Source organism: Mus caroli, chromosome 13, assembly GCF_900094665.2.
Source record: "Mus caroli chromosome 13, CAROLI_EIJ_v1.1, whole genome shotgun sequence".
Taxonomy (NCBI): Eukaryota; Metazoa; Chordata; class Mammalia; order Rodentia; family Muridae; genus Mus; species Mus caroli.
Window position 1 is genome coordinate 72,739,524 of NC_034582.1, and position 24,881 is coordinate 72,764,404.

At 42.2% G+C, this 24,881-nt stretch overlaps 1 long non-coding RNA gene across 2 annotated transcripts in view; it reads left to right on the plus strand.

Moving 5' to 3' along the window:
- LOC110308128 overlaps nt 1–24,881 on the plus strand; it is a 39,138-nt gene that overhangs the window by 5,460 nt on the left and 8,797 nt on the right. Inside the window, exon 1 of one of the 2 annotated variants that reach the window (XR_003834677.1) lies at nt 13,053–13,239. The exons of the other annotated variant lie outside the window; for it this stretch is intronic. This is a non-coding gene — a long non-coding RNA (uncharacterized LOC110308128). Of the gene's footprint in view, nt 1–13,052; nt 13,240–24,881 lie in introns of those variants that run through there. 2 annotated transcript variants of the gene reach the window in all.

Below are 24,881 nucleotides of genomic sequence, written 5' to 3' on the forward strand. Positions count from 1 at the left end.
GGAGGGAGGAAGGAAGGAAGGAAGGAAGGAAGGAAGGAAGGAAGGAAGGAAGGAAGGAAAGAGGAGAGAGCGCGCGCGCGCGCGCGCTGTTTATATAGAAATTCTAAAATTTACTCCCCAAACAATCAGAGACGGAGTAGTGAGCAGCGGAACGCAGCAGAGAAAGGGAGGCTGGGGGAGGGAAGAGTCGCAAAACAGTGGGAGAGGAAGCAAAAAGCAAGCGTCCGGGAACCGGAGGCCTGCTGGGCGCGGGGTCTGCACGCCTAGTCTCCCTTGGACTCTGGGCTGTACATGGTGGGTACCAGAAGTGAGACTCGGCCAAGCCCTGCCGTACCAGGCAAGTAACGCAAAGATAATCGGGTTTTGTGTGTGTGTGTGTGTGTGTGTTTTCTTGAAACTTGGGGTCTGTAATCTTCGATAACGTGGCTAGGTAGAAAGGCAATCGTTACTCGTCCTCGCCAGCCTAGATAAACAGTCAAGGCAGCCCAGGTAGGACCGGGAGAACTTTTCCTCCGGGCCTGGAAGGGAACTACTATCGCCAATCCTTGCAGGTACGCCTCCTTGGAGGTGAGGATCCTTGCCAGCCCATCAGTCCAAACCCAAAACAGGTCCTCTAACTAACCTCTCCCACCGGGAGCGGGAAACGCTATGTGGGCAGGGGACCCGAGATTGCATCAAGTTTAGCTTCCGCGCGGCCAGCCTGCAGCTTGCAGAGATGGAGAAGCCGTGGATCCCGCTGGCCTCGGCACCTGTGCCTAGCCGCGCCGCAGACAGGACTCAGTCGCTCAGTCGCCAGCCTGAGGTCGCCGCGAATAAAATAAGGCAATCGATGGCTGCCCGTTTGATGTGGGCGATAGTGTCAGCGGATTAAAGGGGACAGCGGTTCTCCAAAGCACAGAACCTCGGTGGCCGCGCAGAGCCGTGAGGTAGAGTAGAGCTAGATTCCACTCGCTGGGCTAGGCGGGCTGGGGGCGGGGAGGGGGTCGCTTCCCAGGAGTGGGAACCGAGGTTGTGTGTGTGAAAGGAAGAGCTTCAATTAAAGCCAACAGGAGCGCTCACCCACCCCACCCCCCACCTCCCCTGCGCCTGGCAGGGGCGCGCGTTTGCGTCAGAGGGCGCGCAGGGCTGGCTCGCTAGGAATGGGTGGGGGTGGGGAACGGACACGCGGGACCGCGCCCGGGGGCTGGGTGGGCTCTTGAATGAGTCAGCCCTGCCTGGAAGGGCTAGTCGGGGGTCAAGTCCCGCAACAAAGCTGCTGGGCCAGCCAAGACTCAGCGGGAGAGATGGCGCCCACACATCCTCACTGTGGCTTTTCTTTCCTGGGTTCCTACCCCGCCCCAAGCTTCCAAACTTGCAAAAAGGCCTTTGGGACTTAGATTGACCCCTCGAGTGAGGAAGTCTGCCTCTCCAGGCCTTGGGCGAAGCTGCCGGCTACTCTGAAAAGAGATTGCAATTCTCAGTCTTAGCTCTAGGAGCAGGGATGGGATGCTGTTTGTTGGTGCTGCACACAGCAGGGGAAGCCTCAGGCTTTCCGAAAGGGGAATTGGTTGTGCACTTTTGAGTCAAGTGTCCCAGTCTCTTGTGATGGGGGTAGCATGAAGCAGAGACTTTTTGAAGAGGGCCTTACCCACCCATGGGACTCGGTCTACTTAGGGCTCTATCTCCTGGGATTCTGTGTTCCTCAGAGCAATTGCACACCCACATGTGTTCACAGTCCTGCCTCTACCAAAATGGCTTCCCTAGAGATCCAGAGGTCAGCTCAAGTCTTGTGGAGCTTTGGCTTTGTTTCTTAAAGCTGTGGTTTGTCACCAGCTATACTCGTCACTGGTCCTAATATCTGTTGTTGAATAGGTAGGTCACCTAAGAGAAAATGCTCGAATTTTTCCAAGGGCACCAGAGATCTCAAACTGAATTCCCACACACGCTCAGCTGCTGGACTAGGAAAAGCAGTTGCAATTTCCACCCTTTCCTCTTCTGTTTTCTTTTCCGAATTTCTTCCCTTCTCCCTATCCACTCTGTTTGTCTCGCACCAGTCAGAGCCCTGGGAAAGTTAAATTGAGTTTGAAAGTGGCAACTGGACCAGACTGAGGCCCTAACCTTAGCACTGTATGAGTCTTGTTAGTGCAGGCAGAGAGCACGACATGGTGCTCTGAACTTCTCCAGGAGCCTTGTGGGAAGACCAGGGGAATACCTCAGATCCATAGCCTTCTTTTTTTCTAATTTTCCTCTACTTTCCTAGTTCCCACAGACCTGTTCGACACACAGGGTCCAGTGCAAATAAGAAAGTGCTCGGGTGGAGAAATTAAGCTGTGAACTTACTATATTCTTTATGAGCTTCTAGTATCGTGGTTGGCTGTTAATCACCTTTTTAAAAAGCTTGCCACACAACACTTGATCCCTCAGCTAGGCATCTGGTAAATAGCTGGTGGGAGAAGGGAGAATCTGAGGGGAGGGCAGTCTGTGGCTGTCCATATGCTAGGAACTTATGATCCAAGCCCCAGAGTCTGAATCTAAATGGTCTCTTTACCCAATTTACATAGCTTTTTAATACAATTTTTAACAGGGTAGGAAGAAGGCTAACCTATTCTTCACTAATCCTTTGGTCTCTTTCACATTTGCAGTTTGCTTTACAGAAGGACACCAGATCATGCATTTTAGGTTATTGTTAAGTCACACTGAAAAAAAAAAGTAGCTTTGTAAAGACATTTCATAAATCTAGCTAAAGAGACAATGAAACCTACCAATGGTCATATTACAGAAAATTCTCTGGTACACCACTTCCATACCCTTAAGTCGTTCAAACAGTATTATTCTGTTTAGAGAAACCACAGGACAGAAATAGCTCCCTTCTCAAGCTCATGTGGAGTGATGAACAAGCTTTCAAACTCTGAGAGAAAGGTCAGGTCCTCTGATCTTGATACAGATTTTTCCCAGAGAGCTTGTTTTAAAGGTATCAAAACAATTAGTCTCCCTTGGCATGAGATTAACGCCAGGGAGAATACAGTTATAGAAGATGCATTTAACATGATAGTGAACAGATCTTTGAGGGAACAGTGAAGGGGTACAGGATTGCCAACCAAGAGCCTCAGGCTAGATCCTAAATCTCTCCCCTAGTCCCAAGATTGAACTCAGTCAGCATGATAGCTGCCCAACTGTAAAAAATATGACTATGTCAACATGTAAGCCAGGGTGGAAAGGGCAGCTTAGGATGTGGGCTTCTGCTGGCCTGAGTAGGGCAACCTAACTGCCTATAGGCTCCAATGAGGCCCAGAACTTGCAGGCTTCCATACCCACTGTTATTCTGGTAGTCTAGGCTTTTCTTCTTTGTCACCTTTGAGTAAAACAAGGTCAGAGATAAGAACTTCAACTTAGTGTTTTAGATGTCTAACTCAAACCAAGACATTTATAAAACACATTTTGGAAAAGATAAGAGAGATACCTCTATTGTTCCTGGGCTTCAAGTTAGAGGGCCCAGGATTAACAACCTTAGGGGTGGGGGGACAGATAGCAGGAGAATAAGGCAAGAGCTGACCTTTAGATGCAAACTGAGAGGGAAAGTGACAGTCATTTCCAGTTCATCAGTGAAGACAGAGGCAAATATTTACCTTTTATAAAAACCAAGTCTTGACTATATATGATCATTTGCAAAAAGGAGAAAGAAGATTGGCTTTTTATGTTACAGTACATATTTTTTTTATTTTTAAATGCTGGACTTGACTGAAGAATAACTACAGGACTATTCTTTCCAGAGAAAATGGGTTGATTTAGATGAAAAGTTGAAGTTTTGAAATGAGTTTAAAGGTTGTTAGACTATCCTGACAATACAATCAGCTGTGCTATAATAATCATTTCCCTAATATTTACCTGTCAGAGCACCTATTTCTTTTACTACAGGATTAGCCCATCAGAGGTAAAGCTGAGCTGGGCATTTTACTGACTAAAGACTGCTTGACCACGTTTAAATCTCTAATGCTATTTTCTTCACTGACTATGATACAAACTAGTGACTGGGAAAAGCCCAGCAAATCTACTAACTGCAGTTATACTGCAGTTGTATTTACCTACCAGAAAATGGATCAAAGTGGTAAAGCTAATATTTCCTTCTAAACTGTCAGTAGAAAGACATGTTTATTACAGTCTCCTCCATCTTGGAGGGGGGAAGGGTTCCTGTAAAGTTTAAATGAAAAATGATGAATATAGTCCACCTCTGATACATACCATACAGAAAAGTAAGAAATTATACCCTATGTTAGGAGATGTATGTTTTATTTACCTGGTTCAGAGGTAGAAAAATCCATGTCCCCATCCACAGAAGGAGTTAATAAAGTATTCCAAATGCATGACCTAAAAAAAAAAAAAAAACTCAGGGTAGTTTTATGTTTTATTGTTAACCCTTTGCATGAAGTCTTCTGCAGCTGAAAGGAGAAAGCAAAGGGCTTTTGTGTTAGTTGATCCTAGGCTATTCTGGGGCTCAGGTTGATGTGAAAGGGATGAGGCGGTCACTTGAAATCTCCTTTTATCTACTCTTATTTTCTCTCTGGATCAGCAACTTTGAATAGACATCATCTAATCGCTCTTAATGGAAAGAAACTACGGGAGCAACACAAATGCCTTTGCCCCAGAAGCGAATACCCGCCTGTGGCAGCAGCTAGCTGAGCTTACAGAGGACTGCATTTCTTCATACATGAGCTTAGGGCATTTGTGTGTGTGTGTGGGGGGGGGATACACACTATATGTATGTGTTGCTCTTTCTGTATATGTGTGTACAACACATGCACATTTTAATTGGAGAGCATATTGGGTGATACTTTTAACTGGTCTTCCCTTAAGCTTTTCCTTGTACTCAATTTCTGGCCACATTTAAGCATTATAAAAACATAAGTCCGTGAGAACTCAATTGTCAGTCTTTTTTTTTTTTTTTTTTTTTTTAAAGTCATCTTATTTCCTTTCTGTTTTCAGGCAGAAGTCATCTTGTAGAAGGGTTTCTCCTAGAGTGAGGCTGCTCTGACAGCCGGGATGCAGTGGTACCAAGCTTTACTTTCAATTTCTCTTGCTTCAAATTCGATTAGACAAAACGCAATAAATAAGTGGAAAGCGGGAGCCCAACTTAAAGTTGCTTAAAACTTTTTCCTCCTTTACATTTATATCTCTAAATCCTTGAAGCTGATAATTGTTTACAAATTATTTTGAAATTAGAAATATTTTAGTAAGACTCAGACTGACTCAAATAGGACTCAGTGTGCCTTCCTTTTGGTTTGCTACATTTATTTTAAAAAGAAATATGAATAGCTATCCAGAAAGGGACATTTGCTTCTTAGGACTGAAAGCAATGGCCCTTTCCCCTTCTTAGGAAGCACCCCCTTCATGTTCTTCTAAGCAGAATTCTAAGCCGAGGACACTGCTATAAATTCCATTAGGGGAAGGCTCTGTTACCAGGGCTACAGGTTCTCATGTCAACCTGCCAGCCTCTCTGCTCCCTGATACAGATACCCTTGGCTGTAGAGGCTGGGAGCTCCAGCGGCCCTTCTGCTACCGGCCTGCTGAGATTGCAGCTCAAAAGTTAGAGGCTGGGTGGGGGCAGAATAATCTCTCTTTAACGCCTCTCTTTCCCGCCCAGGATTTTGAACCCCAACTGACATATTTCCTCAGGTTTTCTGATGAATAGAAGCACAGGAGCAACCCTGTCCACTAAAGATTAAATGAAGTAGAAGAAGCTTAGCCGTGGATACTTGGAAGTACTGGTGGGGTGTCAAACCAACGTTTAACACATTGTTTCCACTCAATGTGCATACATCCTGGACCGATTGGGTTTAACTTCAGGAAAGAAGGAAGAAAAAGATCTAGCAAGGAAAAAAGTGAAAGGGAAAATGACAAAGAAAAGAAAGTTAAACTTATGAAGAAATCCCATTTTCAAGGGGGAAGTAGCTGTATGCTAAGAGTGGTCAGGGTCAGTAGCCAGGCATCCTGACCTTTCTAGCCTTTTCTTTCCTGAAGTCACTTTGGGAATTAGAAGCCATTTCTTCCAGATGAGGACTCAGAGCTCTTCTTGGGTGGGTGTTATTTGATTTACATTTACTTCTTAGGGACAGTAGGGGTGGTCCTGGGTGGCTGTGAAGATTCAGAATCCAGTTGCTTCCTCTGCATTTTGATTTAAAAAATTTAAATTGAAGGTTTTGGTAGCCCAGACTGACACTTTTCTCTTATTACTGCTCTGGAGAAGAAGCAACGATTTTTCTCTGTAGGTATTCAGCTTGATGGACACTGACCTTGAAGTTTCAACTGGATAAGGCACCCTCCCCCACATCCTGGCCCCCAAATATCACCTGTTTAACTCCCCTCCCACCTGCTCCTTTAGATCCTGGGTGCAGTCCAGAGGGAGCAAATGGCAAGTCCGTTTGTGGCAAAGACTTGTCCACGCAAATTCAACATTGAATAAATTAACCTCAAACCAGCAAGTTGGGGTGTAGTAGTTTAGCAGGACTAATTGCAGACAATGTAGCTGAAATGACTTTTCCAATTAGCTGCTGGTTGGAGTTTAGTTGGAGGAACTGTCAGCTCCAACGATGGGTAATTGCTTTATTGCTCACAAAACTATCATCTATTTAGAACATATGTGCTAATTACTCTGGATGGGCGTCGACAAAGAGACCATAAATCTAATAGCACTTTAAAAAGTCTATAGTGCTTGTAAGTAACCCTAGTCCCATCACTCTCTGATGGGGCCTAGGTTAGTGTGGCAGATGATTACGGAAAGCTCAGGTTGGACTGGAGACACCAACGCCAACCCGGTGCTCTGGTCAAACTGCATATGAAGAGCTAACGTCCTCTGCTTGCGTTCAGTGTGAAGGAGATAAATCACTACCATCACAACCAGACTCCCCACCCCCTTAACCGCACATCTTTTAAGTTTTTTTCCGTAAAAGATTAGTTTAGAAATCTTTTAATTGGATTATGTTGGGAAATTAATCTCCTTTAGCCTTGGCTTAATTTATTGTGGATAGTGTCACGAAAGAAACCTTGTAACTGCAGTAAGGGCCATGTCCCTTTGTTTCTTTCCTTAGCGCTCCAAGGTCTCCCAGCTGCGGCCGACAGTGGTGCCTTAAAGTGTCTGGACTGAGAAAGGATGGAAAGACACATCTGGGTGGAAGGCCACAGGAGTCCCAAGTCTTTCTCCTTTGTCTTAAACGCACCCTTCTGTTCCGGATTCTGTAGCTTCAAATCCCCAATCCCCACTGCACCGTGCTTTGATCTACAATTCAGGGGACCTGCTACCCAGGAAGCAGGTTGGAGAGGCTGGAGGAGGAAGCGGAGTACCCAGTAACAGACTTCCAGGCACACTGGCTCCTTTGCTTTCTCCATCGCAATCTCCTCCTCCTGCATCCCCAGCTGGGAGCCAGCTATTAACAGATATTCCCCACCTCTCTGAGAAAAAAGATAAAAGAAGAAAAAAGAAACCCTTTCAGTTAGCTTTTGGCGTCGTCCTCTACTCAACTCTGTAGACACTTCTTGACTTGCACAGAGCTTGAGATGGGCTAGAGTCCATTCCTAGCACCGGCGCGTTGTTTAGGCTGCGACCTCCGGTTCTGCCTCCTCGCTGCGCGCGGGAAGCCGCATTCAGCTTGACTGGGGCGGTACAGGGAAGCGGAGGTAGAGCCCGGCTGGCCGTGCCTCAGCGGGAGATAACAACATCTGCCTGAAACGGGATACCTACTTTTGCAGCTCAATTTAGCTCTTAATAGCAGTCCTCTGAGGTGTGCTTAATTGATGGGGATAAAGGCGTAATGACTTGACAGGGAGACGCCAATGATCCTTTAATATACTTTTAAAAGAACAACAACCACCCCAAACACCCGCGGGTCCTCGCTCGGTAGGGAATGTGTGGGAGGAGGAAGAGCGGGTCAGGCTGGGAAAGTGCGCTGAGCTGGTCCTACCTGGGGAAGCGCCTCTGTGCCCTGGCTCTCGGGACCCAGCCGCTCCGGCCATTCGGGCCCTGTGTTTTCCAGTAGCTGCTGGGAGGGAAGGGCAGCCTAGTGAGCTAAGATTGTCAAGGGTGGCACGTCTGATTGGCAGTGAGGAAGCTAGAGGCCGGGAGATGCTGTCCATTGCTAGGCTCTGGATTGCCTCACGTCTGCCTGCCTCAGCAGGCCCGGACGCCCTCCGGTCTGATGCCTGAGTAAAGGTCGAGTGTGGGTGCTCTGCGGGACCTCACAGAATTCTGTCCTTCGGATAGCCTTAGAAGGTCTCGAGAAGCACGCGCCGTATGAGAGTGCGTGTGTGCGCAAGCCGCCCCCAAATGCAGAGTTGGGACGTAGCAGCCCTGAGCACGTGGCTACGTCTAGGTCCGGGGTACCCAGAGCCCTGAGACCAGACACTCAAGAGTTTATCTGCTCTGGAGGCAGGTCCCAAAGCTGGGTCAAAGCAAACCCTGAGCAGTTTCGTCTTAGGACCTCAGCTCAACTACCCTCTCTTCAGCAGCTCCCCCCACCCCCTTTTTTGGCCTAATTTCCCTTTGCGTAGTTCCAGATGGATCTTTAGGGCTAAAGGAATGTTAACTAGGCTCAGACTGAGTTAGGTTCACACTAGCACCGTAAGAAAAGGGGGTAGATAATCGGGTCTCCTTTTCTGTTTGCAAGGATCCCAGGATAAGGGCAGCAGTGACTTTAGCTGGTTTGTGCAAACCTCTTGTTGCATGCTTTGGAGAGGAATATCCTTAATGCTCCAGGGTACACTCGCACTGCACACAGAAGGAGAAATCACTCCTCAAATTGGGTTGCTGTAAGAAATCGCAGGTGTTTAAGTTGTAGCTATTGTCTACCTTAAGCACACACAACAGGGACCAAAGAATGTTATGAAACTGATTTTTCCCAAATCCTCTTGTGGAGGAAGTATATGTTGCGGGGCTAGGAAATCTTCAAGGTCAAGAATTTCAAGACCTGAAATTAAGAATCCTAATTCCACGTGTGTGTTTTCTTGGCGTGATTCCATCCTTCTGCGGTCGCTGTCCAACCTCACCTAGAGTGGTTCTGCCCCATTCACTATAGCTTAGCTTTGAGCTTGGGATTTCTTGCAGCCGCAGGCTGGGCAGTATGGTGAGATGGTTCCTAGGGTCAAGGTCCCAAGCCTAAATTCCTGGCCTGCCTGATGACTCCTACTCAGATGCACCCTTCTCCTGAAGCTGGGGAGGGGTGGGTTCTGGCTGAAGAAGGCTCTGGCCAGGGTATTTAGGCCTCTCAAAGGCCCAATGCTCTTTGGGGGGCCCTGAGCTGGCTGCTGAGCACCCTTGTCCATGGGGTGGGGTGGGGTGGAGGGAGGTGGATCCTTGAGGTTTCGGTGTAGGCAAATTCAGGCTCCTTCTCCTCACAGCCAAGGGTCCTTACTCTCCTGTGTAACCTCAACCCACAAAAGGAAAGCCCTTGGGCCGAATTATTGGGTCTGAGGACTAAGCTTTCCCTTCCCGGCCTGGGAAACTGTAGTCTCAAATTCCATTTTGCCAAAAGCTGCTTCTACAAGCGAAGTCCTCATCCTGCCTCTGTCACAGGGTCATCACCAGGCTCTGGGTGCGAGTGCGGGGGGGGGGGGGGGGGCAAGCACGGCCAGAGTCTCCTACCAGAGATCCTCGTGCTAGGCTGCCGCTGGGGCATTAATAGGCCATGGTCTTGGTGGCACTGAAGGCCACCGACGGGTTAACCCTTGCAATGACAAAGTCCGCAGCTTGCTCAGGGGTATTCTGGAAGGAACCGTGGCCTGGCCGAGGGTGTGTGTGTTGTGGGGGGGTGAGGGGGTGGGTGGCGCACGCTCCCCAAACCCGGTGCGGGTCCCTGGGCTCACTGGGACCTCGGGTCATTCTTGCTAAGTGCCTAGGAATAGGCCCCACGGAAATGTAAGCTGCCCAGTCGACCCGCTTTCAAAACTGCTTTTGAGAGGCATTGCCTGCGTGTTGACCAGAGCTTGGGGGCCTCGCAGCTCCTGAGGGCCGCCTGAAGATGCAACATGCCTGTCTACGGTGTTGGAAGGGAGGAAAAACCGGTAGGAGGGCACGGTTGTAGAACCTCAAGGCAGAATTTTCATTTTAAGGAAGACCCTGGGTTTAAGAAGCAGAAGAGCTAGTGGAAGTTAATGATGGCCTTCTAATTTTAATATCGATTCCCTCCCACCCCGCCTCGTATGTGGATCAATGCCTGGATTGTATGGAGGTCAGAGAACAACTTTCAGGATTCAGTTCTCCTTCCACAGGTTCGAACTCAGGTAGACAGGCGTGGTGGCAAATGTCTTTTTATCTTGTGGGCTCCTCCTCCTATACATTAAAGCATCTATCTGAAAATTAGGGTCGACACAGACAAACTTTCAGTGTCGTTCATAGCATACCAAATCTTAAGAGTGTTTCCAGAGGCTGCTTTATGATCTCTCAGTTTAGGAAGATAATTTTTACTGCACACCAATACATGGAATAGCATCTTCCTCCAGTCAGGGATAGAATGGAGGAACAGAAACACCATCACCTTCCAACCAAAGTGTTGGAAGACCTGACTGCAGAACTGGCTTTCCAGATGTTGTACTAGTGGGGCTGCAAGTGTGAGCAGGTAATACAGAGAGAGTGACAGTGTTAACAAAAACCCATCTAATTAACAGTGACTTCATCTGATTGGAAGGATGAAGAAGCCTTTTTAAATCAATCCAGATTTACAGGCCTAAGCACAGCCAATTCATGAATATGGAGCCCAACTGGGGTCTGCTTTCTTTCAAAGATGTCATCTCAGAGGTAATAGCATAGGTGAAGTCATTTGGTTACACTGTAGAAACTTTTATAGTGCCTTCCTTGGGAATTTAATTCAGTGCTTCTTCATTTTATTAGGAACAGACTGACTCCATCAACTGGGTTCTCCCTGTTTAGAGGCAAGACTTCTTGAAGCAATTAGGTTTACAATTAGCATAGCTTTAGTGACCCCTGCACCACCACCACTCCCGTACATTAGCCATTTCTTCAAAGTCAGGGAAAACCTGGGGCACAATGTGCTTCTCAGGCACCAGGTTGGGGAACTAAGCACACAAACAGGGGATCTATTACCCAGGACCCAGGAGCCCAGGTGTTTGCTCAGAACCTGGTGGGTTTTGGCCCAGTCTCTGATCCTGACTTCACTTTAAAAAACTTTCCTTTGATTCTATTTTGTCAGAACTGCCTTTAAAAAAATGAATTTCTCCCATTGTGTTCAGTCCTTCTGTGTGCTTAGTAGTGCTGTAGAAATGTTAGGATCCAGGGAAGGAAGGACAGTAACTACTTAAAATTCTGTTAGGTGACAATGTTCAGATGTGTGAGATGTGTATGTGTGTGTGTTTGTGTTTCTTAAAACTGATAAGGATCCAGAATTCAGGAGAGTGATTGAGGAGGAGTTAGCCTGGGCCCATAGTGAGTTCAAGGCCAGGCTGGACAGCTCTGTTAGAAAAACAAATCCCAACAGTACAAGGAGAGGCTAGAAGGTAAATGTGGGCCAATCTTTTCCCCTCAATTTTAAAGAGACCTCCGCCAAATCACACGCCAGAGCACATAGCCTTCACTTCAGCATCGTTAGGAAAATAAACTATCTGGAGTTCAAAGCGGTTGGAAAAGGACCATTTTGGCGTTTGCAGCTGCCATGAATAGTGAGTGGTTATACATAGGTGAATACTGCTTCCTCTCATTCTCTCCCATCCCTTAACACACATATCTCTGTAAGATTTCACTAGATTAAATTGTTGACAGTTCATCAGTATCAGCAACAATGTAATTCCCCTAACCTTATTAAATCAATAACTACTAGATTCATGCATTGAATTAAAAATGCATCAGCATGGCCAGGAATTGTGATCATATGGTTACAGACCTTGGGATTTAAGATGCCACTCAGAAACACAATGGGAGTTAGCGTTTATTTAATCTGATAAAGTAGGTATTCTACAGTTTCAGCATCCCGGAGTCTTAGGGATTTTTAAATTTATTTTTGTTTTTATTTGCTTAGTTATTTAATATCTCACTAACTCTTCATGTGTAACCTCAGTAATTATGACTGCCAGGAACAATAGTACTGTGCTCTGACGTCATTACTTTTCCTTAGGACACATTAGCTAAGTAATTCTCTTGTGCATAGATTTATACATAAAACCTATAAACTTAGATCATATGTTTTTGTTTGTTTGTTTTGAGGTGCTCCATATCAAATTTTAAGGTTTCATGCATACTAATCTAGCAGTCTGAGAAAAGTATATCCCCAGTGCATGCTTTTTGCATAACTGAACATGAATGTATCAGTATACATTGACTGTAACAATTTTGTTTTCAAAAGAAGCCACATATATCTCTCAGCACGGTTGATGATTATAAACAAAATAATTATATATCAAATTAAAATGCTATTTATTTATACAATCTGGTTTGCTTGGTGAAATCCACACTGTAAGAAAAAGAAGTGATTAAAAATTTCAACTCTTTAAACTTTATATAGCACTTAACAATTTACATATGTCCTTAACATTGCATCTGATGCATAGGTTTACTAGGAAATATTATATAAGTTGTAGATTTATGTAGATTTGCAGTTAAACCCAACTGAGCATAGGACACTTCTAACATGTGGAAGTTAGATGGAAAAGGCAAGATTACATGTCAGATATTCGACCATATTAATTAATAATGCGAATTATTAAAACATGTACCCCCTTTAGTGTAGGCTAGAATATTTGGTACCAAATTCTAAAGATATAGTCATGACTCAGGTTCATCACACTGTGGAAGAAAAATATTTATTTGACAAAACAGGAAATCAACTGAAATCTATCCTCTTTAAATAAACTGATTCTCAGTGTTTTCCCAGTGTTGGTGAAGTTGTTGTCTCTGCTGTCCCCCAGGGCTCTTTCTGCTGCTCTCTGATTTGGTATAGAAAGCAGCTCTGAATGATGGATTACTGTGTCATTGCGGCCAGCCAAGGATTAATTTGTTTCATTGATTTCTCTTTAGGCAGATTGCCAGAATTTGCTGCTTCCCACCTTTCCTCAAGACTTGTAGAAGTAATGGACAGTAACAGTCTAAGACAAATCAGCTCCTTCCTGTAAAATAGAACAAGGGAACCAAGAGTCCTGAGAAAGCTGTGGCAAATATTTTTATTGGCATAGAGAGAAGAGCAGTTAATAAGCTACTTAATTGGCTTTAGAAACACTTTTAATTGAAAAATTTCTGGAATTGATGGCATATAACAGAACATGTATATTGTAAGTAAAAACTTATGTTTATGCTATAAATATTTTACAATTCGTAGCTCACCTGTTTAGCTAAGGGAAGAATGTATATTATCTATGTGATTTGCAAATGCTTTTCTTTCTCTGCCAGATTTAAAAATTAAAAAACATATTATGTAATTTTAAGTCAATTTTCCTCATAGGACTTTTTTGGGGTAGAATTATTTGATCCAAAAATATTTTGGAAACTCTGGACATTGACAGCTGTATTAAAACACAGAAATACAATATTTAAAGAAAAAGAAACTCATAACATTTTCTGATTCAAACAGTAGTGTCTCCTAAGAGAGAATTTGTAAAAATTAAAGAGACATTTTTGTGTGTTTTTCCAACCGAGTTTCCTCCAAGAATTTAAATATGATTAAATTATTATTAAAGTGATTTATACTGACTTGATGATGTTTTAACACATGCACTGAAATTAATCGTTGCTGAACTTTTGGAGAAATGAGATTTCTAATTTTTTATTATTACAAAGTTGAGGATTTAAAACACATCTTTATTCACATATGGCTATTTCTATATAATATATTATTAGAGAAAAGTAACAACTCACACGGAAGGCTCAGATGGCTTCGTAGACCTTTGGCACTGATTGTAATGCAGTTTTTAAGAAAAGTTCTAGCCATCATACTAACACCCTGAAAAAAGGGTCTCTGCAAATGCAGAATTTTAGTTTATGAGCCAAGATTGCAGGAGAACTTCCTTTTCCTTGTGTTCTGAAATCAGTGGTAGCTAGTATTTTGCATACACTTAGTATCTCAGAAGTATTTTTCCAGTTGCAGATATGAAATAGGGAGGCTGGTTATACAAATCTTCTTATTTCTTTTCTGTAGTGCTGAAAATTATATTGATTTAGTGATCTCATGTTATACTTTTTATGCAATTAGTTGGGTAGTAAAAACTAATATTGTCATGAGCTAATGTCTTTCCCCCCTGCTAGTATGATGAGGTGGTAGCCCATGCTGCATCAGCAAGTTTACACTTTTCCTGTGTGCGGCTGAGAGGAAAATGGAACATCTGTTTCCATTCCATGCCTGCATCATGAGACATTATGGTAGTATATAGTCAATATATTCTGCTATATGATCTACACTTTCTTGTTGGAAAATTTCAGTTATATCAGAGGCACTTGGGTTTTACAGTAGGTTTCAGGTAGAAGCTACAAGGACCTGTGCTTTCTTTAAGGTACATTATTGCAGTTGTGACTTGCCTTAATAAAAACAACCAACAAGACTTTCAGATGTTACTCTCACATGTTTCCGTTTCCCAGGTATGTGTTTAGAGTACATATTACTGGGCATCATCTGTCTCACTATTCTTTTTTGGGGGTGGGGGTTGAGACAGGGTTTCTCTGTGTATCCCTGGCTGTCCTAGAACTCACTTTGTACAGGTTGGCCTCGAACTCAGAAATCTGCCTGCCTCTGCCTCCCAAGTGCTGGGATTAAAGGTGTGTGTCACCACCTCGAGGCTCTGTCTCACTATTCTTAAATTGGTTTATCAAGCTACCAATATAGCTTATTTTGTCTTTTTTGACTTTTGTGAACTTTTTGTTTTTACTGTAATGGAAGAGCAGAATTAATACAGCATATTTCATACTCAGGGAACAGGATAACTGAAGATGCATTGCTAATGGCAGAACCCACGTTCTAGCACACACTGAGTTCATGCTTACTGAACTGCATCTCTACCCTCAATATTTACCTTTCAAGTTCAGCAGGAGAATGTTTGAAACCACGCAGAACTATTTCCGTTGGTGTTTAAAATTCCAGAGAAATGTTTTCATTTATTTTAGGTTTCAGTTACTGATGCTTTGGTGGTTACATAAAAGATGATTAAAAAGTATTTCATATAAAATGATTGAATGTATATGTATGATTATAGGTATATATATTAATTTACTCTAAACTTGCTTGAGAAATAAGATATTACCAATAAAATTGAAGCCCTCTGGAATTTGTTCTCATATGTCTTCTATTGACATGACTTAGTCTTAGGTTTGGCGATTATTATCTATTTGCCTTAAAAATATAGTTTAAAATGTGACATCAGTTATTTGTACTTAAGTAAGTAAATTAAAAATGTTGGATCTGTGACTGCTGTTAGAATGTCTCCTCACCTCTGACTAGGCATTGCTCTGCTTTACCATTTTTCTCCATGAAGTTGTTTTCTGATGTTGTAGCCATATGTAAAAAATAGAAATCATCATATGTCCTCCATATTAAACAAAGTAAAATAAATGTAATGATAGAACTTAGCAAAGTTAGCTAGCTTGAATAAGAACATATATACAGCAAATCAAAGCAAGATCCAAGCTTGGGAACCCATTTCCTCCTCTGTGGTATAATGGTTGCATGCTTTAGAGATGGTTCTTAAGGAGAAGGACAGGTATAGAAAGAGAGGCTATGGTGGGGGCCAGAGAAGAAAGGTTTTTTTCCTCAAATATTTAATACTTCTGTAGGGAGAAAATAGTGAGGTTACATCAGCCTAAAAAGCTCCTATAGAAGACTGTGTGTCCCCTAGAGCCTTTGAATTCCTCTTGTATTTTTCAGAAAACATTGCCAGAAAGAACGATAGTTTAGATACTAAGATAGTTTCTGCTACTCTCTTCATTTCCAATTAATCTTCTGAGTTCTTTAATGTAATTGGACCAGGAAAAGAGGGACAGCTGCAACTCTCTTTCCACACCGGTATCTAGTCTTTGATACATTCTTCCACCCAGGGCTCTAATTAATTTGTCCTTTTTTTTTTTTGAGATTATTCTATGTTCACCTTAGAAATGACTTTCTATGTATGTATGTATGTATGTATGTATGTATGTATGTATGTATTATTATTATTATTATTATTATTATTATATAATTTCTTTATATACATTTCAAATGATAACATGTTTCCTGGTTTCCCCTCCAAACACTCCCTATCCTCTCCCTACTCCCTCTGCTCACCAACCCACCCACTCCTGCTTTCTGGTCCTGGTAGTCCCCTATACTGGGGCACAGAACCTTCACAGGACCAAGGGCCTCTCTTCCCATTGATGACCAAAAAGGTCATCCTCTGCTACATATGCAGCTAGAGCCATGAGTCCCATCATGTATGCTCTTTGGTTGGTGGTTTAGTACCAGGGAGCTCTGGGGGTACTGGTTGGTTCATATTGTTGTCCCTCCTATGGGACTTCAGACCCCTTCAGCTCCTTGGATCCTTTCTCTAGCTCCTTTATTGGGGACCCAGTGCTCCATCCAATGGATAGGTGTGAGCATCCACTTCTGTATTTGTCAGGCAATGGCAGAGCCTCTCAGGAGCCAACTATATAAGGCTCCTGTTGGCAAGAACTTGTTGGCATCTACAATAGTGTTTGTGTATGGTGGTTGTACATGGGATGGATCCCCAGGTGGGAAAGTCTCTGGATGGTCATTCCTTCAGTCTCTGTTTCACACTTTCTCTTTGTAACTCTTTCCATGGGTATTTTGTTCCCCCTTCTAAGAAGGATTGAAGTATCCACACTTTGGTCTTCCTTCATGTTGGGGTTCATGTGTTTTGCAAATATTGTTTTTGCAAATGTGTTTTGGGTATTCTGAGCTTCTGGGCTAATATCCACTTATCAGTGAGTGGATATAATGTATGTTCTTTTGTGATTGTGTTACCTACTCAGGATGATATTCTCCAGATCCATTCATTTATCTAAGAATTTCATAAATTCATTATTTTTAATAGCTGCACAGTATTTCATTGTGTAAATGTACCACGTTTTCTGCATCCATTCTTCTATTGAGGGACATCCGGGTTCTTTCCTGCTTCTAGCTATTATAAATAAGGCTGCTATGAACATAGTGGAGCATGTGTCCTTTTTACATATTGGAGCATCATCTGGGTATATAGCTGGATCCTAAGGTAGTACTATGTCCAGTTTTTCGAGGAACTGCCAAACACATTTCCAGAATGGTTGTACCAGCTAACAATCCCACCAGAAGTGGAGAAGTGGTCCTCATTCTCCACATCCTTGCCAGCATCTTCTGTCTCCTGAGGTTTTTTGTTTGTTTTTGTTTTTGTTTTTTGTTTTTCTGAGACAGGGTTTTTCCGTGTAGCTGTGGCTGTCCTGGAACTCACTTTGTAGACCAGGCTGGCCTTGAAATCAGAAATCTGCCTGCCTCTGCCTCCCAAGTGCTGGGATTAAAGGGATTTTAACTTTTATGACTGGTATGAGGTGGAATCTCAAGGTTGTTTTGATTTGCATTCCCCTGAAGACTAAGGATGTTGAATATTTTTTTAGATGCTTCGCAGCCATTAGGTATTCCTCAGTTGAGAATTCACTGTTTAACTCTGTACCCAATTTTAATAGGGTTATTTGGTTCTCTGGAGTGTAACATCTTGAGTTATTTGTATATTGGATATTAGCCCTCTATCAGATGTAGGATTGGTAAAGATCTTTTCCCAATCTGTTGGATGCCTTTTTATCCTATTGACAGTGTCCTTTGCCTTACAGAAGCTTTGCAATTTTATGAGGTCCCATTTGTCTATTCTTGATCTTAGAGCATGAGCCATTGGTGTTTGGTTCAGGAAAATTTCCCCTGTGTTAGAGGTTCCCCCCACTTTCACTTCGATTAGATTCAGTGTATCTGGCTTTATGCGGAGGTCCTTGATACACTTGCACTTGAGCTTTGTACAGGGAGATAAGAATGGGTCGATTGGCATTCTTCTACTTGCTGACTGCCAGATGAAACAGCACCATTTGTTGAAAATGCTGTCATTTTTCCACTGGGTGGTTTTAGCTCCTTTGTCAAAGATCAAGTGGCCATAGATGTGTAGGTTCATTTTTGGGTCCCAATTCTATTCCATTGATCTATCTGTCTGTCACTGTACGAGTTCCATGCAGTTTTTATCACAATTGCTCTATAGTACAGTTTGAGGTCAGGGATAGCGATTCCCCCAGAAGCTTTTATTATTAAGAATAGTTTTTGATATCCTAGGTTTTTAGTTACTCCAGATGAATTTGCAAATTGCCCTTTCTAACTCTGTTTAGAATTGAGTTGGAATTTTGATGGAGATTGCATTGAATATGTAGGTTGCTTTTGGCAAGATAGGCATTTTTACTATATTAATCCTGCCAATCCATGAGCATAGGAGATCTTTCCATCTTCTGAGATCTTCTTCCATTTCTTTCTTCAGAGACTTGAAGTTTTTATCATACAGATCTTTCAGTTGCTTAGTTAGAGTCACACTAAGGTATTTTATTTTATTTGTGACTATTGTGAAGGGTTTTGTTGTTTCCCTAATTTCTTTCTCAGCCTGTTTATCCTTTGTGTAGAGAAAGGTCAGTGATTTGTTTGAGTTAATTTTATAACCAGCTACTTCACTGAAGTTGTTTATCAGGTTTAGTAGTTCTCTGGTGGAATTTTTGGGGTCACTTATATATACTATCATATCTCCTGCAAATAGTGATATTTTGACTTCTTCCTTTCCAATTTGTATTCCTTTGCTCTCCTTTTGTTGTCGAATTGCTCTGGCTAGGACTTCGTGTACTAAATTGAATAGGTAAGGAAAGAGTGGGCAGCCTTGTCTAGATCCTGATTTTAGTGGGATTGTTTCAAGTTTCTTTCCATTTAGTTTGATGTTAGCTACTGGCTTGCTGTATATTGCTTTTACTATGTTTAGGTATGAGCCTTGAATTCCTGATCTTTGAAAGACTTTTATCATGAATGGGTGTTGGATTTTTTCAAATGCTTTCTCAGCATCTAATGAAATGATCATATGATTTTTTTCTTTGAGTTTGTTTATATANTGGATTATGTTGATGGATTCCTGTATATTGAACCATCCCTGCATCCCTGGGATGAAGCCTACTTGATCATGATGGATGATCATTTTGATGTGTTCTTGTATTCAGTTTATGAGAATTCTATTGAGTATTTTTGCCTCCATGTTCATAAGGGAAATTGGTCTGAAGTTCTTCAGGGCAGTGGGTGCCAGGGGGATAAAGGGATTGGGGGAAAACCGGCATTCTGCCAGAGTTCTGGTGCTCTGGGAGAGCGGAGGTGGAAAGAGTGCTGTAAGCTTTCCAGGCAGCCCTGGGTGGGTGTCTGGTTGGGTGAAGCCACTGGACCCCAGCTCAGCAGGTGGTAGACAAAGGACAGTCCTAGGTATCAGGATCTCAGCCTGGGACATCCCAGGCACTGCTGGACACTGCAGATGAGCTGAGAACAGAATGGGATCCCTGGGGTGGCTCGGCCAGCCCCAGGATTGAAGGGAGAAGAGGGCAGGGGGAGAAGGAGGTGCTGTGTGGTTCCCACAGGGGCAAGAGTCCTTTGTCTGGTCTGTGGCTGGAGTGCAGGAAGCCCTTCCTGCAGGAGGTTAGAAGCATCTCATTAGGGGAAAGCCTATCCCATTGTTCAAGCATGGTGGGCCTTGATCAGCAGAGACGTTCTATGGAGCTTTATTGTAGAAAGGCAGGGAGAAAGAGAGAATGTAGAAAGAGAGAGGGGCTGGCCATGGCCACGTGGAGAGAGGAGAAGGGAGAGAGAGAAGGAGGGCTAGAGAGTAAGAAAGATGAGAGCTTAAAGAGAGCAAGGAGGGGCCAAGCAGTCTCTTTTATAGTGGGCTGGGCTATCAGGTAACTGTGGGGAGGAGGATACCTGGCTTAAGTCAGGTAACTGTGGGGATGGAGTCTAGCTAGAATGCCAGAAGCATTTCTAGGGTGTAGTTTCCCTCCTGTTCAATGCTTGGGACACTGTGTGTGTGACTTATAGTCACAGAATTATGACGTTGGGGGCTCTGTGGTATCAGGCATCTGACTCTGGGAATGTGGCTTGCTTTTCTGTCCCCTGTAGAGTTTTCTACTGGGTTGCCAGAGCAAGTCTCATTCAACAAAAATAGGCTGCCTATCACAGCTCCACAAAGTTCTCTTTCTTTGTTGGGTCTTTGTGTGGTGTAGGTACCAGAGTAATTATGGCTTCATATAACTAATTGGGTAGAATACATTCTGTTTCTATTTTGTGGAATAGTTTCAGGAGTATAGGTATTAGATCTTTGAAGGCCTGATAGAACTCTGCACTAAACCCATCTGGTCTGGGCTGGTTTTGGTTGAGTGACATCTAATGAATTCTGCTATTTCTTTAGGGGTTTTTTGATCCTGGTTTAACTTTGGTAACTGATTATATCTAGAAAATTGTCCTTTTCATCCAGATTTTCCAGTTTTGTTGAGTATAGACTTTTGTAGTAGGATCTGATGATTTTTTTTTTCAGATTTCCTTGGTTTGTGCTGTTATGTCTCCCTTTTCATTTTTGATTTTGTTAATTAGGATATTGTCTTTGTGCCTTCTAGTTATTCTGGCTAAGGATTTATCTATTTTGTTGATTTTGTCAAAGAACCAACTCCTGGTTTGGTTGATCCTTTGTACAATTCTTTTTGTTTCTACTTGGCTGATTTCAGCCCTGAGTGATTATTTTCTGCTTTCTACTCCTCTTGGGTGTATTTGCCTCTTTTTGTTCTAGAGCTTTTAGGTTTGTTGTCAAGCTGCTAGTGTGTGCCCTCTCCATTTTCTTTTTGGAGTCACTCAGAGCTATGAGTTTTTCTGTTAAGATTGCTTTCATTGTGTCCCATAAGTTTGGGTATTCTGTAGCTTCATTTTCTTTAAACTCTAAAAAGTCTTTGATTGCTTTCTTTATTTCTTCCTTCACCAAGTTATCATTGAATAGAATGTTGTTCAGCTTGAATAGAATGTACGTGGGTTTCTGTAGTTCGAAGACTAGCCTTAGTCCATGGTGATATGATAGCGTATATGGGATTATTTCAGTATTCTTGTATATTTTAGGCCTGTTTTGTGACCAATTATATGGTCAATTTTTGAGACGGTACCATGAGGTGCTAAAAAGATGATATATTCTTTTTTTTTTTTTTTTTTTGGATAAAGTGTTCTACAGATATCTGTTAAATCCATTTGCTTCATAGCTTTTGTTAGTTTCACTTTGTCTCTGTTTAGTTTGTGTTTCCATGATCTGTCCATTGCTGAGAGTGGGGTGCTGAAGTCTCCCACTATTAATGTGTGCAGTACAATGTGTTCTCTGAGCTCTAGCGAAGTTCCTTTAATGAATGTGGATGCTCTTGTACTAGGAGCTTAGATGTTCAGAATAGAAAGTTCTTCTTGTTAGATTTTTCCTTTGATGAGTATGAAGTGTCCTTCCTTATCCTTTTTGATAACTTTAGGTTGAAAGTTGATTTTATTCAATATTAGAATGGCTACTCCAGCTTGTTTCTTGGGACCATGTGCTTGGAGAATCGTTTTCCAGCCTTTTACTCCAAAGTAGTATCTGTCTTTGTCACTGAGGTGTGTTTCCTGTATACAGCAAAATGATGGGTCCTGTTTAAGTATCCAGTCTAAGACTTTTTATTGGGAAATTGAGTCCATTTATATTAAGAGTTATTAAGGAAAAAATATTGTTGCTTCCTGTTTTTTTGTTGTTAAACATGGAATTATGTTTTTTGTGGCTAGCTTCTTTTTGGTTTGTTAAAAGAAGATTACTTTCTTGCTTTTTCTAGGGTGTAGCTTCCCTCCTTATGTTGGAGTTTTCATCTACTTTCCTTTGAAGGTCTGAATTTGTAGAAAGGTATTTTGTAAATTCAGTTTTGTCATGGAATATCTGGGTTTTTCCATCTATTATTATTGAGAGTTTTGCTGGGTATAGTAGCCTGGGTTGGCATTTTTATTCTCTTAGGGTTTGTTTGACATCTGCTCAGAATCTTCTGGCTTTCATCAGCTCTGGTGAGAAATCTGGTGTAATTCTAATAGGTCTGCCTCTATATGTTACTTGACCTTTTTCCCTTAGTGATTTTAATATTCTTTCTTTGTTTTGTGCATTTGGTGTTTTGATTATTATGTGACAGGAGGGATTTCTTTTCTGATCCAATCTATTTGGTGTTTTGTAGGCTTCTTTAATGTTCATGGGCATCTTTTTCTTTAGGTTAGGGAAGTTTTCATCTATACTTTTGTTGAGGATATTTACTGGCCCTTTAAGTTGGGAATCTTTACTCTCTTCTATAACTATTATCCTTAGATTTGGTCTTCTCATTGTGTCCTGGATTTCCTGTTTTTTTTGTGTTAGGATCTTTTGCATTTTGCATTATTTTGATTATTGTAACAATGATTTCTATGGTATATTATATGCCTGAATTCTCTCTTCTATCTCTTGTATTCTGTTGGTTATGCTTGCATCTCTGGCTCCCCATCTCTTTCCTAGGTTTTCCATCTCCAGAGTTGTCTCCCTTTGTCATTTCTTTATTGTTTCTACTTCCATTTTTAGATCCTGGATATTTTTGTTCAATTCCTTCACCTGTTTGGTTGTGTTTCCTTGTAATTCTTTAAGCTGGGCCTGCAGGGACATGGGGCAAGGTTGTCCTGGTGGTGACTCAAGCCTTCCAGCAGGTAAAGGATAGGCTCTATTTATAAGCTCCTTTATCAGCTAACTGTGCACCCATACTTGTTGCATCCATTGAGCCTTTAGTTATCCTTCTCTCTGCCACAGACCCCACTCCATTCTACCACTTTTTTTTTTAAATACTAAGTTTTTCTTTTTTGTGTCCTATATCTTGACCTTCAGGGAGTAAAAGAAGTTTTGCCAAAATGTATATTTTCTTTCTCATGTGCTAAAAGTCATGCATACTTGATGATCTAAACAATAGAGATTATTTTCTCAGTACTGAAGGCTAGCAGCACAGTCAGGGTGTCAGCAGGTTGGGGCATTCACAGGCTGTGAGGGAGAATCTGTTCTTGTCTGTGTTCCTTCCTGGAGGCTGTTTGGCAATCTTTGGTGTGCTACTTTGGTCTCTGCCTTCATCCTCATGTGCTTTCTCTTCATGCACACGTTTGTTTTTATGTCCATGTTTCATTGTTTTTAAGCATGTAAGTGATATTGGACCAGAATTCACTCTAATGACTTCATTTGATTTTGATTATTTGTAAAAACTCTATTTTCAGATAAGGTCACAATCACAGGAACTAGTGGTTAGGACATCATCTGAGAGGATAAAAGTATTCCATTAACAATAGTTAATGTTTCTGAGGTAGTATATTAGAAAGTTCTCTAGTTGTGGTTTTATATATAAGTTTGAAGTTTATGAAAATATTGGGCCAATTATGAGTGCATGCCAATAGATGAGTCATATATAAATATTTGTTTATGAGACAGGACTTGTTTATTCTTACAAAAAATATATACATACATAGTTTAAAGGAAGAATTTCCTTCTGGACAAACAAGAGCCAGAGCATAACCAAAGCCATGTATGAGGATTCATTTATGAATTCTTGGCTGTTGTTGTCCAAGAGACTTCCAAAACATTTTGGGTTATTTCTGTTGTCCCTGGTTACCCCCAAAGGCAGAAAGTAAATCCCCATTGCTGAAGACATCAAGCATTTCAGACATAGGACCAGAGGATTCACACTGTATGCAACCTGAAAGTATTTCCCAAGGACTAGCTTGCATAGTATCAGAAAGTGCCACACATGCTTCCAAAGAAGGAAAGAACTGCCAGTCCTGCCCAGACCCAGCTGTGCATCTTGTGTACTATAACAATGACCAGAATGGCATGCATTACTTTAAGGGTACAGTAGTGATACATATACCTTGTTGGTAAGCAACAGCTCTCTAATTGAACTTAAGACCCACTCAATAAGAGGGAAACCTAAACAGCTACCCCAAGCTAGTGAAATTATGGGTCTTAGAGAAGAATCTACAACTGCCGCTAAATCAGCATTATCCCTAAGTGCACTATAAATATTTGTCCTTTTACCCACAGATAAGTGTAAGTCTCACCCCTCATCATGGAAACATCTCTTTCCCTTGACAGACAGAGATGATTACAGAAAACCAGAAGTAATCAAAATACAGAGTTGTGGCATTTAACTGTAATTGATACACCTACAATATAACTCCTGCATTTAGTATTTGTACTGTATCTCTAACCAGAAAATCATGACACATAGCTCTAATAAGTAGAGATAGACATTATTAATATTTCTAAATCATCATATAATACTTGTTAAGTTTTTGACATATTTTTCATTGAAGATTATGCCACAACAGTTCTTTACAATAAGATAGATTCCATAGTATTCTAAATATGTATCTGAATATGTGACCCATTGTGTAATTAGCTTGATGGTCATGGGTGATGAGTTGGGTCACTGTATTTCCAAGCATCAGTAGGCTAAATCAGCCTTGTATTGTGTGATTGAGCTCCTTGTCATCAGTCTTGTACCTCTTACTTTCAGGCTCTTGCCAAGACATTTTTAATACTCACATTATTCTACTGGCTTAACTTCTTTATGAGGAAAGCATTCTAGCTTTTTGGTCTGTTGGGCATTTCCACAATTCTTCTTATGTTTTTCTTATCCCATCTTCTACTTTCCCAAAGCTACCTGATGTTTTCAGATAACTGTGTAGTCTTTTACACTGCCATACCTTCACTCCTTCCTCCACTAAGAAGGCTTGTGTCTTACTTATTCCTTTTTCCAGCAAGTTTGCCCTCCCTCCCTCCATCCCTCTCTCCCTTCCTCTCTCCCCCTTCCCTCCTTCCTTTCCTTCCTTCCTTCCTTCCTTCCTTCCTTCCTTCCTTCCTTCCTT